The sequence below is a fragment of the Sapajus apella genome, unplaced genomic scaffold (genome assembly GCF_009761245.1).
Source record: "Sapajus apella isolate SASKATOON/1434 unplaced genomic scaffold, GSC_monkey_1.0 scaffold33, whole genome shotgun sequence".
NCBI lineage: Eukaryota > Metazoa > Chordata > Mammalia > Primates > Cebidae > Sapajus > Sapajus apella.
The window spans coordinates 13,280,534-13,298,391 of NW_022436973.1; positions in this window are offsets into that span (position 1 = coordinate 13,280,534).

A 17,858-nucleotide genomic window follows, 5' to 3' on the forward strand; every position below is an offset into this window, starting at 1 on the left:
AATCCCAGCTACTCAGTAGGCTGAAGCAGGAGAATTGCTTCAACCTCAGAGGTGTAGGTTACATTTACCTGAGATTGCACCGCTGCATGGAGTGAGACTCTGTCTCAATGAAAAAGAAAAACAAAAACAGACTACAGACTGGTACTGATCTGTGGCCAGGAGGGTTGGGACCCCAGCTGTAGACAATATGTAATGATTAAATCTGGGTAACTGAGACAGTCATCACCTCTAATATTTATCTTTTGTTTTGGGAACACGAAAATCCTTCTCTTTTAACTATCTTGAAATATTCAAATTCTCATTCACTGTAATTTCCCTTGTGCACTATTGATTACTGCAACTTATTCCTTCTATCTAGGCCTTCTTGCCTTTCATTCATTCTTTTTTTAAATTATTTTTATTTATTTCTGAGACAGTTTCTCTCTTTCTGCCAGGCTAGAGTGCAGTGGCATGATCTCGACTCACTGCAAATTCCACCTCCTGGGTGCAGGCAATTCTCCTCCCTCAGCCTCCCAAGTAGCTGGGATTACAGGTGTGTACCACCATTCCTAGCTAGCTTTTGTATTTTTAGTAGAGATGGGGTTTCACTATGTTGTCCAGGGAGGTCTCAAACTCCTGACCTCAAGCAATCCACCCACCTCGGCCTCCCGAAGTGCTGGGATTACAGGCATGAGCCACAGCACCCAGCCATTTATTCATTCTTACATTCATTCATTCTATGAATAACTACTGCCTGGTTATCACACATCTGGCAGGGTTCCAGGCTCTGGGGAAACGGCAATGATCAAAACAAAGTTGCTGCTCTCTTAATGGATCCATCATTCTAATGAGGGGGAAAGAGGCAATCCATAAACAAACCATTAACATAGACAACACATCAGGTAAAGAGCGCTATGAAGAATAAATACTAAAGAAGATACGGCCAGGTGTGGTGGTTCACACCTGTAATCCCAGCACTTTGGGAGGCTGAGGTGGATGGATCCCTTGAGGTTAGGAGTTCAAGACCAGCCTGGCCAACATGGTGAAATGCCATCTCTACTAAAAGTACAAAAAAAAAAAAAAAAAAAAAAAAAGAGCCAGGCGTGGTGGCACCTGCCTGTAATCCTAGCTACTCAGGAGGCTGAGGTGGGAGGATTGCTTCAATTCGGGAGGTGGAGGTTGCAGTGAGCTGACATTGCATCACTGCACTCCAGCCTGGGGAACAGAACAAGACTCTGTTGTCTTCAAAAATAAAAAAGTAAGGAGAAATTCAGGTGCAGGTGTATAGTGCATTAGCATGAGCAGGGGTGCTGGGGTGGTGGTGAAGGTGGTCAGGAAGGGCCTCTCTGTGAAAGTGATAGACATGAGGGCTGAGCCTGGGGACTCCTGGGGAGAGCAGCACTGCAGGGCTCTAGGTGTTGGTGCCATTTGTGGTCCTTTTATTTTATTTTGTTTTTGAGACAGTCTTGCTCTGTCACCCAGGCTGGAGTGAAGTAGCACAATCTCGGCTCACTGTGATCTCCACCACCCGGGTTCAAGCCACCTCAGCCTGCCAAAGAGCTGGGATGACAGGCGTGAGTCACTGCACCTGGCCTCTGCATCAACATGTTTAAACTCTCCTGACAGCTGTGCTTTAGGAAGAGCGTTCTAACAGCCATCAGAAATAAATGACAGAATGGCAGGACAGGGGTGACAGGTTGGCTGTGGACATCTGCTGGCCAGCAGCAGGGAAGCCACTCAGACCCCGGATTCTACCTCTGCAGCCTGTCTGCACCTGAACCCTCATCCCCACATGTAGAAGCCTGGAACTCTCAGAACAGCAGACCTCATCAGCCGCTGCCACCTTCACCAGAATGATGTGATTAATTCGTTCACGCAGAAGACAGCAGGAACCCCGAAAGAACAGGATCCAGAATGTGTAGGTTTTGATGGACAGGGTGGTAGGATCTGGGAGGCTCCACCTACCTCACCCCCTGATCCCCACACTCCTTCCCCAGTCCTGCTAGGGACTAGAGTGACATCACCAGAAATGTAGACGCTTGGAAGGACACCAGCAACATGGAGAAGAGGAGGCCAGAGGTCCACAAGGTGCCCAGCTCCTGGCCTTGGATGCCTAGGACTCTGTCCAGAAAGGCTCCCTCCCAGCCATGGAACTTGATGGTCTTTGAGTTCCTGAGGATGGAACTGGTGAGCCAGGCCCGAAAGTCCTTCTGCCTAATTTGCTCTCCTGGGATTGGAGGGAAGAGAAAGATGAAGACACAGCCGGTCCGGAATTCTCCTCTGCACCCTGATAGTCACCCGGCAGCAAGTTCCACTGATCTCACCAAGTGCATCCCAAAGCTGTCTGCCTCTCCGCATCTCTGACCCTCAGTTCTGATCCATCCACCATCATTCTGTGCCTGGACTCCTGCAGGGGCTGACCCGGGACCACTGCCCCAGGGAAGCAGCTTCTGATGCCCGGAGAACAGAGGCTGCCCCTGAGCCCATCTGTGGATGGTGCCATCAGGAAGGCTACCCGGAGGTGGGTAATGCCTGAGCTACATCTTTTTTTTTCTCTCACATTTTTGGTGGAGTTAGGGGGGCCTCACTATGTTGCCCATTTTGGCCTCAAGCTCTTGGGCTCAAGTGATCCTCTGCCCCCGGCTTTCTAAAGTGCTGGGATTACAGCCTGAGCTAAACATTAAATGACCAGGAGGTGGGTGCTGGGCAGGCAGAGGGTGAGGGGATAGAGCCAGGAAGAAGGTGGGGAGGCTTTGAGACAGGGGGAAGCAAAAACCCAGGCACAGGGAGCAGCATGACTCGGAGGACAGTCAGTGTGGCCAGAGGAGTGTGTGGGCAGGGTCACTTGGCACTTTAGGGTCAGGCAGGAGTTTGGGGTCTCCCATGCTTCAACGAGGGAGGGGGGCATCATCAGAAGGCAGCTGCCTGGAGAAGGTTTTTTATTTTTTGAGATGGAGTCTTGCTCTGTTACCAGGCTGGAGTGCAGTGGCACGATCTCGGCTCACTGTAACCTCTACCTCCCATGTTCAAATGCTTCTCCTGCCTGAGACTCTAGAGTAACTGAGATTGTAGGTGCCTGCCACGATGATCAGCTAATCTTTGTATTTCTTAATAGAGATGGCATTTTGCCATTTTGGCCAGGCTGTTTTGGAACTCCTGGCCTCAGGTGATCTGCCTGCCTTGACCTCCCAAAGTGCTGGGATTACAGGTGTGAGCCACCATGCCTAAAGGAGGCTACGCAGGAGGCTGGAGAAACAGTCCAAGTGACAGATGGATATTGGGACAGTTGGGCCTAGAGAGGAAATAAGTTCCTCTCCTCCATCCCCCTTCCCTCCCTCCCTCCGTCCCGCCTTTCTTTCCTTTCTTCCCTACTCCTTTCTTCTGCTCTCCTGCCCTTTTGTTCTTCCCTCTCCTTTTTCCCTTCCCTCCTCCCTTTCTTCTGTCCCTCCCTCATTCCTTCTCTTCCTCTTTCAACTCTTTCCTTCCCTCCATCTGACCTACCCTTTCCTATCTTTCCTTCCCTACCTCCTTTTCACTCCTCCCCTCCCTCCTTCCTTCCGTAGTTCTCAAACACTGATCCAGCACCTTCTGCACTCCGAGCACTAACTAGTTACTGAGTCTGCCACAGGGAGTGGCCAGTGCTGCGGCGGAGCTTCCAGTCTAAGGAGAGCGAGGCCATTAGCCCCTGCCAGGCACTTCCTGCAGGGCCCTTTAGGAAGTGGGAAGTGCTGGGGAAAAGTAAAAATGAACCCAGAACAGGCCAAGGAAGGGAGCCGCTGGGAGGAGAGGGATGGGCGGCCCATGTCCTTGCTGGATGGTGGTGACAGAGGCGGCCCTGACTTCAGGTGGTGCTGGAAGGGACAAGGGTCTTCTGGAGTAAGGGTGGTCCAGGCAGAGGGAACAGCTAAAGCAGATGTCTGGAGAGATGTGTGAACATCAGGCAGGTGTGAGGATGTTCGGGAAGGGGTGTAGTTGGGAAAGGGAGGGAGATGGGTGGAAGGTGAGGCTGAAGGCAATGAGGCAGCTCAGGGCGGGCCTGATGGCTCAGAGGGAGGAAAATGGGGCCACTGTGGGTCTGAGCAGAGGAGGGTGCAATGGATTCAGCTCACACAGGTCTCCTGTGGCTGGAAGTGGAGAGAGGCTGGGGCAGAAGTAGGGAGTGAGCCAGGGCCTTGCTGTTGGATGCATTTTCAAGGTGATGTCAAGCAAATCTGCTGACTGATGGAGTGCAGGAGAAAAAGGCATTGATGTGACCCAGGGCCTGGGGCCTGAGCACTGGAGAGAGGAGCTGCCATCCACTGTGGTGGGGAAGGAGCAGGGCAGGTCTACACAATGGGCAACTCACAAAGACAAGAACAAAGCCAGACCCGCTGGCTCCCACTCAGCTCTCCCCTCCCCATCGCCCACACCAAGGCCTTTGTCTTCCTTCCTACTTCCTGCCTGGTCTGTCCCTTTTGCAAAAGCTGAACCTGACCGTGATTCCTCCTCTTGGTGATGAAGAAATTCAGAGGGAGGAGGCTTAGGAAGACCTCGATGGTAGAGGGACATTGGAGCTGGGACAGAGGGGACAGAATGTCAGGAGATCCCGAGGAGCCCAGCTGCCAGAGGCATGTGAACTGTGCTAGCCTAGAGCCAGAACCTGAGCAACGCCATTTCATAAAATGCAAAACTGTTTTTAAAATAAGTTGCAACGGCTGCCCCATTCTCCTCACAGTAACTGCTGGCCTTGGCTTCTGTAAATAGAACTGCTAGTTTGTTCTGCAAACTATGTAAAACTGCTTACCTTTTCTTATCAGTAACTGCCAGAATTGCTAGCCTTTGCTTACTGGTAATAACCAAAATAAGCAGCCCAAGCTAATTCCATCCTGGTTCCTGTGACTTGTAATAAGTAACTAAGATCTATGACTTCTATCACTACCCAGACAATGTGTAAACAAATGTTTATCTTGACTTCTGTAAACCACTTAAGTAATAAGTGGAATGACAAAAGTCCCCTGGCCCTTGGAATGTCTGGAGACCCCCACTGTCATCTCTGCCCAGGAGGTAATTTACAGAATCCACTAGCCCTCGGAATGTCTGAAGCCTTTCCATCTCCATCCCCGCTCCTCACCCCCACTCCCAAGGTGGTTTTTCGGGTATAAAAAGTCTTGGCACCCTCCTTTCAATGCTACAGGTTGGAGAGACGTGAGTCCTCTGTGGTCGCCGGCATAATAAATGACCCTGCAATCTGGCACACTTTTGTCTTATTGCTAACTTTCTACACTCGGTACAGTACAACATGAACCACAGCAACTCCATCTTGAACAGGGTAAAAGGAGACTGAGGCCTACTGGGCTGCATTTCCAGGTGGTGAAGCCATTCTAACTCACAGGGTGAGACAGGAGGTCAGCACAGGATACAGGTCACAGAGACCTTGCCAGTAAAACAGGCTGCAGTAAGGAAGCCAGTCCAAAACCCACCAAAACCAAGATGGCCAGGAGAGTGACCGCTGGTCATCCTCACTGCTACATTGCCACCAGCGCCATGACAATTTACAAATGCCATAGCAACATCAGAAAGTTGCCGTATATAATCTAAAGAAGGGGAGTCATGAATAATCTACCTCTCGTTCAACATGTCATGGAGAAATAACCCCAAAGATGGGCACCAGCACCCTCTGGGCTGCTCTATGGAGTAAACATTCTATCTTTACTTTCCTAAAAAACTTGCTTTTTCAGGAAAGAATAGCTTGCTCTGTGGCTCACAGCTGTAATCCCAGCACTTTGGGAGGCTGAGGCAGGCGGATCACGTGAGGTCAAGAGTTTGAGATCAGCCTGGCCAACATGGTGAAACCCCATCTCTACTAGAAGTATAAACATTAGCCAGGTGTGGTGGCAAGCACCTGTGGTCCCAGCTACTCAGGAGGCTGAAGCAAGAAAATCACTAGAACCTGGGAGGCATAGGTTGTAGTGAGCCAAGATCACACCACTACCCTCTATCTAGGCTGGGCAACAGAGTGAGAGACTCCATCTCAAAAAAACAATAAAAAAAAAAAAAAAAAACCAACCAACCAACCAAAGAAAATGTGCTTTCACTTTACGGACTCACACTGAATTGTTTCTTGCATGAGATCCAAGAACCCTCTCTTGGGATCTGGATCGGGTCCCCTTTCCTGTAACACAGCTGCAGATCCTGAAGAGGGTCAGACTTGGATCCTAAGATGGGGAGTCGGGGAATATGATAAGGGCAGCCACTAGGTCCCAGGGATCTGGGCTCATGGGGGTCTGCTGGGTCAGGAGGCGCCTGCTGAAAATGGGTTCCTTAATGTCAGGGAGGGGAATAGCCCACTTACATGATGGGGAGTCATATTCAAGACAGAACATGCACACACAGGGGTAGGACTGGGGGGTGTTCCTGGCCACAACAGTGAAGTTGAGACCGCTGGAATCAGGACTGGGTTCAAATCCTGACTCTGATGATTGTGAGGGTCGCCTTGTGGCAAGTCACCTCCCTAATGTGCAATTCCCTTGTCTGCAAAATGGGAACAGAGTTGTCCTCATTTTGCATGTTTGCTTATTACATTTAAGTATTTTCCTAATCTTCATTTCACCCTCATGAGGCTTGTCAGACTTAGCAAATCATCATACAGAGGCACAGTTACCTTTGAAGACAAAGAGTGAATAAGGTTTTAGCTTAAGTCTCATGCATTATTTGGGACATACACTGAGAGTCCGAAACTCACACTTCACTGAATGTCCTGTGTTTTCTCTGGCAACCCTGCTCCCGACCAATGTGGTGATTTTGGGATAGTTATCTTCCCTCTCTCAGCTTTGGTTTCTATATCTGGAAAATGTGGAAGTGGGAGGTAGAATAAATGATTTTCAAGTTGCTGTGACTTTGAGAGTCCTTCACAGGTTACTTGAACCCATTCTCTCCCCAAGCCCCACCCCAACTCCAGTCTGCATGCCTCAGTTTCCTCTCTCAATCCTTAGGAATACTTTTTTTTTTTTTTTGAGATGGAGTCTTGCTCTGTTACCCAGGCTGGAGTGCAGTGTCACAATCTTGGCTCACTGCAACCTCTGCTTCCCAACCAATTCTCCTGTGTCAGCCTCCCGAGTAGCTGGGATTACAGACGTGCGTCACTATGCCTGGCTAATTTTTCTATTTTTAGTACAGACAGCGTTTCACCATGTTGCCAGGTTGGTCTCGAACTTCTGGCCTCAAGTGATCGACCCACCTCAGCCTCCCTAAGTGCTGGGATTACAGGTTTGACCCACCCGACCCAGCTCAAAGAAAAGGGAACACTATTTTCTAATCTTGGGTCAGTTTGTTTCATTTATGCAGCAATGGCGCCCCCTGGTGGCTGCATGGAAAAGTGCCCTGAGGGTAAACCGCCCACAGCAGGGGTTGGAGAATCACTCAAGGGAACCTGACAGAAGATGAGCATCTCTCTCTTGGGGAAAAATGGTTCGTTAAGCTGTAGCAACCCCAGTATCCACCCCTCCTTCACCAGGATCTCATGATGATGCTAGGAGCTGTTTACCAAGAGGCAGAAAAAGTACAGAGGGAAAGTGACACCGTGCATCATCTGCAGATATCTTGGTCGTCTCTGAATTTGTTTGTTTGTTTTGGTTGTTTTTTGAGATGGAATCTTGCTCTGTCCCTCTGGCTGGAGTGCAGTGGTGCAATCTTGTCTAACTGCAACTTACGCCTCCTGGGTTCAAGCTATTCTCCTGCCTCAGCCTCCTTAATAGCTGGGATTACAAGAGCCTGGCACATCACGCCTGGCTAATTTTTGTATTTTCAGTAGAGATGAGGTTTTGCCATGTTGGCCAGGCTGGTCTCGAACTCCTGATCTTAAGTGATCCACCTGCCTCAGCCTCCTAAAGTCCTCAAAATGCAGGCATGAGCCACCATGCACAGCCTGGTCTCCCGATTTTTAGCAACGATAGTGTCAACCTGATCAATTGCCCTGAATTTTCCCATGTCCTTCCTCTCTCAGTCTCTTTCTTCTTAATGATGACATGTATGCACTTCTCATCAAGCACTGTCTGAGTGGCTTCTATTGCACTTGCTACGCACCTATTGTTTGCAAGGCCCTGGAATACCAGGTGAAGACATTAGAAAACATCCTGGCCCCTAGTCCTGGCAAAAACAATCATGCATGCGCATGTCATTTTTTTTCAAGTATTCAATTATAATCAAAATGCCACTAACATTTTTCACAAATTAGTGGCTCACACCTGTAATCTCAGCACTTTGGAAGGCTGAGATGGGTGTATCATTTGAGGTCAGGAGTTGGAGACCAGCCTGGCCAAAATGGTGAAACCCAGTGTCGACTAAAAATACAAAAATGAGCCAGACCCAGTGGCGCATGCCTGTAATCCCAGCTCCTCAGGAGGCTGAGACTGGAGAACGGTTTGAACACAGGAGGCGGAGGCCGCAGTAAACTGAGATTACGCCACTGCACTCCAGCCTGGGTGCTGTAGCAAGACTCTGTCTCAAGAAAATAAAACATTTTTTACAATTTTTAGAAAGAGGTTCTTGCTCTGTCTCAGAGCTGGAATTCAGTGGCATGATCACAGCTCACTGTAACCTTGAACTCCTGGGCTCAAGCAATCCTCCCGCCTTAGCCTCCCAAGCAGTTAGTACTATAGGTGTGCACTACCACCATGCCCAGTTAATTAAAAAAATTTTTTTGGTAGAGATAGGATCTCACTGATTGATATGTTGCCCAGGCTAGCCTTGATCTCCTGGCCTCAAGTGATCCTCCCACCTCGGCCTCAATATGCCATTATACCTTAAATGCACCTAGCCAGGGCTCAAGCCTGTGATCCCAGCACTTTGGGAAACCAAGATAGGTGGATTACTCGAGGCCAGGAGCTTGAGAGCACCTGGCCAGTGTAGCGAAACCTCATCTCTACTAAAACTACAAAAAATTAGCTGGGTGTGGTAGTGCCTGTGATCCCAGCTACTAGGGAGGCTGAAGCACGAGAATTGCTTGAAGCTGGGAGGCGGAGGTTGCAGTGAGCCGAGATCACACCACACTACCAGCCTGACCAACAGAGAGACTCTGTCTCAAACAAACATCTAGCCAGGGCTCTGGAAACCATGGCATATAGTATCTACACAGGAAACAGATCCCACCACTTGTTTTTATACAGCCCAGGAGCTGCACAAGAATGTTTACTGGTTTTATATTATTAAATACTGGAAAAAATCAGACTGGGCACAGTGGCTCACACCTACAATCCCAGCACTTTGGGAGGCCGAGGTGGGTGCATCACCTGAGGTCAGCAGTTGGAGACCAGCCTGGCTAACATGGTGAAACCCCATCTCTACTAAAATACAAAAATTAGCCAGGCCTGGTGGCATGCACCTGTAATCCCAGGCTATAGTGCAGCGGCACGATCTCGGCTCACAGCAATCTCTGCCTCCTGGGTTCAAGGAATTCTCCTGTCTCAGCCTCCCAAGTAGCTGGGACTACAGGCATGCGCCACCATGCCCACCTAATTTTTTTGTATTTTTAGTAGAAATGGAGTTTCACCATGTTGTCAAGGATGGTCTCGATCTCCTGACCTAGTGATCTGCCCACCTCAGCCTCCCAAAGTGCTGGGATCACAGGCATGAGCGACCGCACCCGGCCATACTTACCTTTTTGTCCACAGAAATGACCAGCATTTCCATTTTTGTTTTGTCTTGTTTTGATTTTCTTAGATGAAAACAAACTGGCAGTTATAATTGGAGAGGACAATTTGCATTATGGGAATCAGGGCATCGTGTCAAGTTCTGTAATCAAAGCTGGTAAAAAGAAACTGGGGCTATGGGCTGGGGGCAGTGGCGTATATCGGTAATCCCAGCACTTTGGGAGGCCAAGTTGGGTGGATCACCTGAGTTCAGGAGCTTGAGACCAGTCTGGCCAACATGGTGAAACCCCGTCTCTACTAAAAATACAAAAATTAGCAGGCCTAGTTGTGGGTGCCTGTAATCCCACTTACTCATGTGACTGAGCAGGAGAATCGCTTGAGCCTGGAAGGGGGAGTGAGACTCTGTGTCGGAACGGAAAGGGGAAAGGGGAAAGGGGAAAGGAAAGGGAAAAGGAAAAATGAAAAGAGAAAGGAAAAGAAAAAGTGGGACTATGAGTCAGTTGGTAAGGAATAATGGTCTTGTTCACAAAGTTTGGATTTTTCTTTTACAGGCTAGAAATCACTCCAGTTAGTAAAATAGTAACAGTAACAGCAACAGTCAAAAGAGAAGAGTATTTAAAATGCAGGAGGCGCTGGTCTAGGCACGTTAGTGGGTAACATTATTTAGCCTTGAGCATCATCTTAGGAATAAATCCTCATATGGCTCCTATTTGACAGGTGGAAAAACTGAGTCACAGAGAACTACGTCGTCTGTGTGGACTCAAAGTGGTACTAAGTGGTGGCGCAGGTGTCACCTGACATTGTCTTGTGCATCATGCCTATCTAATTATTATTATTATTGTCATTATTATTGAGACGGAGTTTTCTTCTTGTTGTCCATGCTGGAGTGCAATCTCGGCTCACTGCAATCTCCTCTTCCCAGGTTCAAGTGATTCTCCTGCCTCAGCCTCTCAGGTAGCTGGGATTACAGGCATGTGCCACTATGGTTGGCTAATTTTGTATTTTTAGTAGAGACAGGGTTTCTGCATGTTGGTCAGGCTGGTCTTGAACTCCTGACCTCAGGTGATCCACCTGCCTTGGCCTCCCAAAGTGCTGGGATTACAGGCATGAGACGCCACATCTGGCTTTTTTTTTTTTTTTTTTTTTTTTTGAGATGGAGTCTTGCTCTGTCACCAAGGCTGGAGTGCCATGGTGGGACAATCTCAGCTCACTACATCCTCTGCCTCCCGGGTTCAAGCAGTTCTCCTGCCTCAGCTTCCTGAGTAGCTGGAATTGTAGGCACGTGCCACCATGGTGGGTTAATTTTTGTAGTTTTAGTGGAGCCAGGGTTTTGCCATGTTGGCCAGTCTGGTCTTGAACTCCTGACCTCAGGTGATCCACCTGCCTTGGCCCCCCAAAGTGCTGGGATTACAGGCATGAGCCACCTCACCTGGCCACTATGCCTATCTCATTGTATTTCTAAAAGGAGAGGGAAAAAATCTTATTTCCAACCTCACAGTAATTCCATGAGGGAGATAATACCATCCACCTTTTACAAATGAGAAAACAAAAGCTCCAGCTTTTTTTTTTTTTTTCTGAGACAGTGTCTCACTTTGAAGCCAACCTTGAGTCCAGTGGCAGGATCTTGGCTCACCGCAGCCTTGACCTCCAGGACTCAAGTGATCCTCCCACTTTACCCTCCCGAGTAGCTCAGACTATAGGGGGACACCACCATACCTGGATAATTGTTTGAATTTGTTTGTAGAGATGGGGTCTTGCTATGTTGCCCAGGCTGCTCTCAAACTCCTGGGCTCAAGCAGTCCTCCCACCTCGACCTCCCATAGTGCTGGGATGATGAGCGTGGTCGCTTCAGCTTCTTTTTTCCCCAAGGCAACACTAAGTTATTAGTGGCTGAGTCAAAAGAGTCCTGGGGGTCTACTGACTCTTACTTTAGTGTTTTTCCAGCTAGACTACAACCACTGTCATTCCTGGAAGTTGTCTGAGAGTAGACTAAGTTGGATTATTTGGGTGTGGAGCACAAACAGAGGAACCATCTCTGAGGAGCCTTAACCCTGATGTTCTAATGGGGCCAGCATGTATTCTGGGGAAAGTTTCCATAGCTCCCATCCACGACCAGTGAATAAGAATTAGGTGCCAGGCGTGGTGGCTCATGCCTGTAATCCCAGTACTTTGGGAGGCCAAGGTGGGCGGAAGGTCAGTTCAAGACCAGCCTGGCCAATATGGTGAAACCACGTCTCTATTAAAAATACAAAAATTAGCTGGATGTGGTGGCTGGCACCTGTAATCCCAGCTACTCCAGAGGCTGAGGCAGGAGAATCCCTTGAACCTGGGAGGCAGAGGTTGCAGTGAGCCAAGATCCCATCACTGCACTCCAGCCTGGGTGAAAGAGCAAGACTCCATGTCAAAAAAGAAAAAAATGTATTTTTAGTAGAGATGGGGTTTCACCACATTGGCCTGGCTGATCTTGAACTCCTGACCTCAGGTGATCTGTCAGCTTCAGCTTCCCAAAGTGCTAGGATTACAGGCATGAGCCACCTCCTCAGCCAGTATTCAGAAATTAATGGATGGATGGGTGGATGGATGGATGGGATATTAGTCTGTTTTCACACTGCTATATAGAACTACATGAGAATGGGTGATTTATAAAGAAAAGAGGTTTGACTGGCTCACGGTTCCTCAGGCTTAACAGAAAGCATGACTTGGGGGGTCTTAGGATGCTTACAATCATGGAGTAAGGTGAAGGAGAAACAAGGCATGCCTTCTCATGGCAGCAGGGGAGGGAGAGGGGAACGGAGGGAGGGGAAGACAGGGACAGAGAGAGAGAGAGAGAGAGAGAGAGAGAGAAACTGCCATACTTAATTTTTTTGAGATGGAGTTTCACTCTTGTTGTCCAAGCTGGGGTGCAATGGTGCAATTGGCTCACTGTACCCTCCCAGGATCAAGTGGTTCTTCTGCCTCGGACTCACGAGTAGTTGGGATTACAGTCACCTGCCAGCATGCTTGGCTAATTTTTTTTTTCTATTTTTAGTAGAAATGGGGTTTCACCATGTTGGCCAGGTTGGTCTCAAACTCCTGACATCAGGTGATCCACCTCTTGGCCTCCCAAAGTGCTGGGATTACAGGCCACTGCGCCTGGTCTGTCATACATTTTTTTTAAAGACGCTGTTCCAGTTTGTCACCCAGTCTGGAGTGCAGTGGTATGTTCTCCACTCACTGCAACCTCTACTTCCCAAGTTCAATCTATTCTCATGTCTTGGCCTCCCAAGTAGCTGAGATTACAGGCATGTTCCATTATGCCTGGATAATTTTTGTATTATTAGTAGAGATGGGATTTTGCCATGTTGGCCAGGCTGGTCTTGAACTCCTGACTGCAGGTGATCCACCCACCCTGACCTCCCAAAGTGCTAAGATTACAGGCAGGAGCCACCAAGGCTGGCCCCATACACCTTTAAACTATCAGCTATTGTGAGAATTCACTATCACAAGAACAGCATGAGGGAAAGTGCCCCCATGATCCAATCACCTCCCACCATGTCCCTCCCCTAACATGTGAGGATTACAATTCATGATGAGATTTGGGTGGGGACACAGAATTAAATCATATCAGATGGATAAATAAGTAGATGAGTGAATAGATGGATTGGGAGGTGGATGGATGGTTGGTTGGTTGGTTGGTTGGGTGGGTGGGTGGGTGGATGGATAAATGGATAGATGGATGAATGAATGGATGAATGGATCAGTGGATGGAATGAATGAATGGATAAATTAGTAGATGGATGAGTAGATGGATAGAGAGATGGATGGGTGGATGGATGGATGAGTGGGTTGAATGAATGGATGGAAGGATAGATGGGATGGATGGGATGGATGGATGGACGGGTGAATGGATGGATGGGTATGTGGGTGGGTGGAATGGATGGATGGATAAATTGGTAGATGGATGGATAAATTGGTGGATGGATGAGTAGGTGGAATGAATGAATGAAAGGATAGATGGATAGATGGATGGATTCTTGGATGGATGGACAGATGGATGGTTGGAGGGATGGTTAGATGGATGGTTGGATGGATGGACTGATGGAAGGTTGGATGGATGATTGGCTGGATGGAAGGATGAATGGAATGCAGCCTTGTTTAAAGGGGAGCCATCCTCTAATAACACAGGTTCTATTGCCTTGCAGCTTAAGGAGAGTCACTATATCTACTTTAACTGTGGACATAGCAAACAAGGAAATTTCATGTATGGATGTCAAGACCCTGGTAGGTCCCAAATCTATGCTGTCTTATATTTGATGTCATAAGTGTTAAGACTCATAGAAGCTGGCCCTGAGGGGCTGGCTGAGCCCTTGTTCAGGGTCTGGAGATGAAGGTGACCCTGTCCCGTTGCTGGGGTCACTGTCCCCTCCTGCATCATTATCCCTGAGGGCTGCCTCCTCATACTCACCATCCTGAAGGCATGTGCCTGTTTCTTGTTGGGTATCTCCAGAACTGCATCAGGGCAACTCAGGTAATGCACTTCTAGATACTCCCAGAGAATGGAAGTTCACACATGGTCCACCATTGAGCTTAGCCATGAATGTTCACAGCAGCATATTTCACAATGCCCAAAAAGCAGAGATCAGCCGGGCAAAGAGGCTCATGCCTGAAGTCAGGAGTTTGAGACCAACCTGGCCCACATGGTGAAACACCTGCCTCTACTAGGAAAAAAGTTTTTTAATAGCTGGGTGTAGTGGCATACACCTGTAATCCCAGCTACTTAGGAGGATGAGGCAGGAGAGTCGCTTGAACCCAGGAGGCAGAGGTTGCAGTGAGCTGGGATTGTGCCACTGCACTCCAGCCTGGGCAAAAGAGCGAGCCTCTGTCTCAAAAATAAATAAATAAATAATAAAATGAAATAAAGTATTCTGAAATTAGACAGAGATGATGGTCACATTACCCTGTGAATGTCTAAAAACTACAGACCTGGCCAGGCACGGTGGCTCACACTTGTAATCCCAGCACTTTGGGAGGCAAAGGTGGGTAGATCATGTGAGGTCAGGAGTTCGAGACCAGCCTGGCTAACATGGTGAAACCCTGTTTCTACTAAAAATACAAAAATTAGCTGGATGTGGTATCACATGCCTGTAATCCCAGCTACTTGGGAGGCTGAGGCAGAAGAACAACTTGAACCCAGGGAGCGGAAGTTGCAGTGAGCCAAGATTGTGCCATTGCACTCCAGCCTGGGCTATAAGCATGAAACTATGTCTCAGAAAAAGAAAAAAAAGCACAGAGGTTAGAGAGGAGGCGTCTGACCTCATCAGGAGGTGAAAGAAGGCCTCCCAGTGGGTGGGGAGTAGGAAGATCAACACCCCATCAGGAGGCCTTCCTCTTAGGCTCAAGAAAACATGTGAACCCTGGAGACAGAATAGGGCACACCTAGTTCTGGCATGCTCAGAGGGACATGAGCCTGGGACGCAGCACTCTGGCAGGACAGCATCAAGAGCTGCCCTCTTGGTCATCCTGGAGCTGTATCCTCAGTCCCCTCCTCCCCTGGGTGACAGCCCAGGTGTCAGAGAATGAGACTTAAATGAGATGGAACCTGCCCTGGCTCAGATGCTTCATGTCCCACAGGAGACAGTAGCTCTTACGGCAGCAGTCTAGGAACACAGTGTCCAGAGTCCCCTGAAGAGACAAGACACTGCATACAAAGAAGTCCAAAGCTATGGCCACAAAGCAGTATTCAGTCAATGGACACAACTTCTAGCCCAGATGCAATTTGGAGTCTTTTTTTTTTTTTTGAGATGGGGGTCTCACTCTGTCACCCAGGCTGGAGTGCAGTGGCGTGATCTCGGCTCACTGCAGCCTCCCCCTCCTGGGTTCAAGCGATTCTCCTGTCTCAGCTTCCTGAGTAGCTGGGATTACAGTCATATGCTGCCATACCCAGCTAATTTTTGTATTTTTAGTAGAGATGGGGTTTCACCATGTTGGCCTGGCTGGTCTTGAACTCCTGACCTCAAGTGATCCGCCTGCTTCAGCTTCCCAAAGTCCTGGGATTACAGGAATGAGCCACTGCACCCAGCCTAGAGGTCATTTTTACCACAAGCAGTATTGTCTAGGAACACAGCTGAGGGACCACCTTATCAGAAGGTTAATTCTTTAACCTCAAGGGGGAATGAGTGGAAGTTAAAATTAGGCTCAAACATTAAAATTAGATTAGGAGGAGTGGACATGTTGTCTAGAGAGTGAAAACAAATGCAAAGACCCCAAGGTGGGTGGGCTCCTGGAGTGTTTGAGGAACAGAAAGAAGGCCTGTGTGGCTAGAGGAGAGTGAGCATGGGAGGAGGCATGTGTGAGAGGTGTTGAGGTCAGAGAGGTCCCACGAGCGGATCTCACAAGACCTTACAGAAATGCCTAAGGAAATGAGGCAGATCACTTGAGGTCAGAGTTTGAGACCAGCCTGACCAACATGGCAAAACTGTCTCTACTAAAAATACAAAAATTAGCTGGGCATGGTGACATGTGGCTGTAGTCCCAGCTACTCAGGAGGCTGAGGCAGGAGAATCGCTTGAACCTGGGAGGCGGAGGTTGCAGTGAGCTGAGATTGCGCCACTGCACTCCAGCCTGGGTGATAGAGCAAGACTCTGTCTCAGAAAAATAAATACATACAAATAAAGAGAAATAACAAAGGGAGTGAGAATATATCGTGAGTGACTCTAATAAGTAAGGACTGAACACGTTCTCAGCTGCTGAGAAACATTACTACCAACCAGCTCAGTGATGTTGTTTTTCCCAGCCGGGAAGACCTGCACTTTTCCCCCGGGGCTTACCTTTCTGTACACCAGGCCAGTGCTGGCCGACTGCAGCCTTATCTGCAGCACCTTGAGCCGGTACGTGTTCTGCTGCTTAAACAGCATTTGCAGGCAGGTCGAGAGGAACATCAGCACTGCGAGGAGGTAGTCCTTCCATGCTGGAGACTTGGGATCACCAATAAACTCCAGGAAAAGGCTTGCAGGGGAAGGAGAGAGAAGGTACAGCTGGTGAGAGGAGGTGCCCAGGTGTGTTGCCTTTGTCCAAACCAGGCCAGGTGTGGAGGATCAGTCGGCGTGGTTGACTTTTTCACAATCATGATCTCGGTTATTTCCCCCACTGTCCACGCTTCTTTTCAATCTGACTGCAGCTCCTCAAGATCAAGAGATGGGGTTTTTCTCACCCCTTGTTCTGGGCTAAATTGTGTCCTCACAAAATTTGTATGTCGACGACCCAAACCCCAGTACCTCTGAATGTGACTGTATTTGGAAATAGGGCCTTTAAAGAGTTATTAATTTATTAGAGTTATTAAGGAGTTATTTATTAATAAAGTTAAAATGAGGTCATTAGGCTGGGCCCTCATCCAGTCTGACTGGGGTCCTTATAAGAGGAGAAAATGTAGACACACAGGGAGACACCAGGGTGCACACAGAGGAAAGACCATATGAGGACACAGGGAGGAGGTGGCCAACTGCACGTCAAAGGCAGAGGCCTCAGATGGAACCAACTTGCAGATACCTGGTCTGGAATTTCAGCCTACAGAATCATGAGAAAAATACATTTCTGTGGTTGAAGCTACTCAGTCTGTGATACTCTGTTACGGCAGCTGAGCAGACACCGCTTGAATCTGGGCTGGCCACAAAACAATTTTTGACGAACAGAGTAGAGTGGAGGTAAAGCTATGCCAGCCGGAGCCTCAAGAGAAAATGTGGCTTTTGGCCTATTGCTTAGAATCCTCCCAAGCAGCCACAGGAACAAGTCTGACCTAGCTTTTTGGAGGATGGGAATCCACATGGAACAGAAAGCCATCCCAGCTTCAGATACATAACTACAGGCACATGAGAAAACCCAGCCAAGAAAAGAACCACCTAGCTGAGCCCAGTCCATGTTACTGACCACATTACCCTGAACTAAATAAATTAATACTTATCATTTTAAGCCACTCATTTTTGGGGCATTTTACAGCAAAAGCTAATTGATGCAGTCAGGTAAGAGCTTGCTTATTTGCTCTTCTGGGAGACAGTCACTTTCTCATTAATCATTTCCCTTCCTCAGTATTCTTCTCACCCACCCTCCAGTGTCCCAAGCACCAGACCTATAGGAGAGGCAGGAGAGCTGAAGCCCCTCACCCTGGAGGGATGTCATTAACAGACCACCAGCCTTAGCAGAGCTCCTGAAGTCTGGACTCACCTAAGCAGCTTGGGGATAGTGAACCTGAAGACATCACTGATGAAGAGGCTGTCGGTC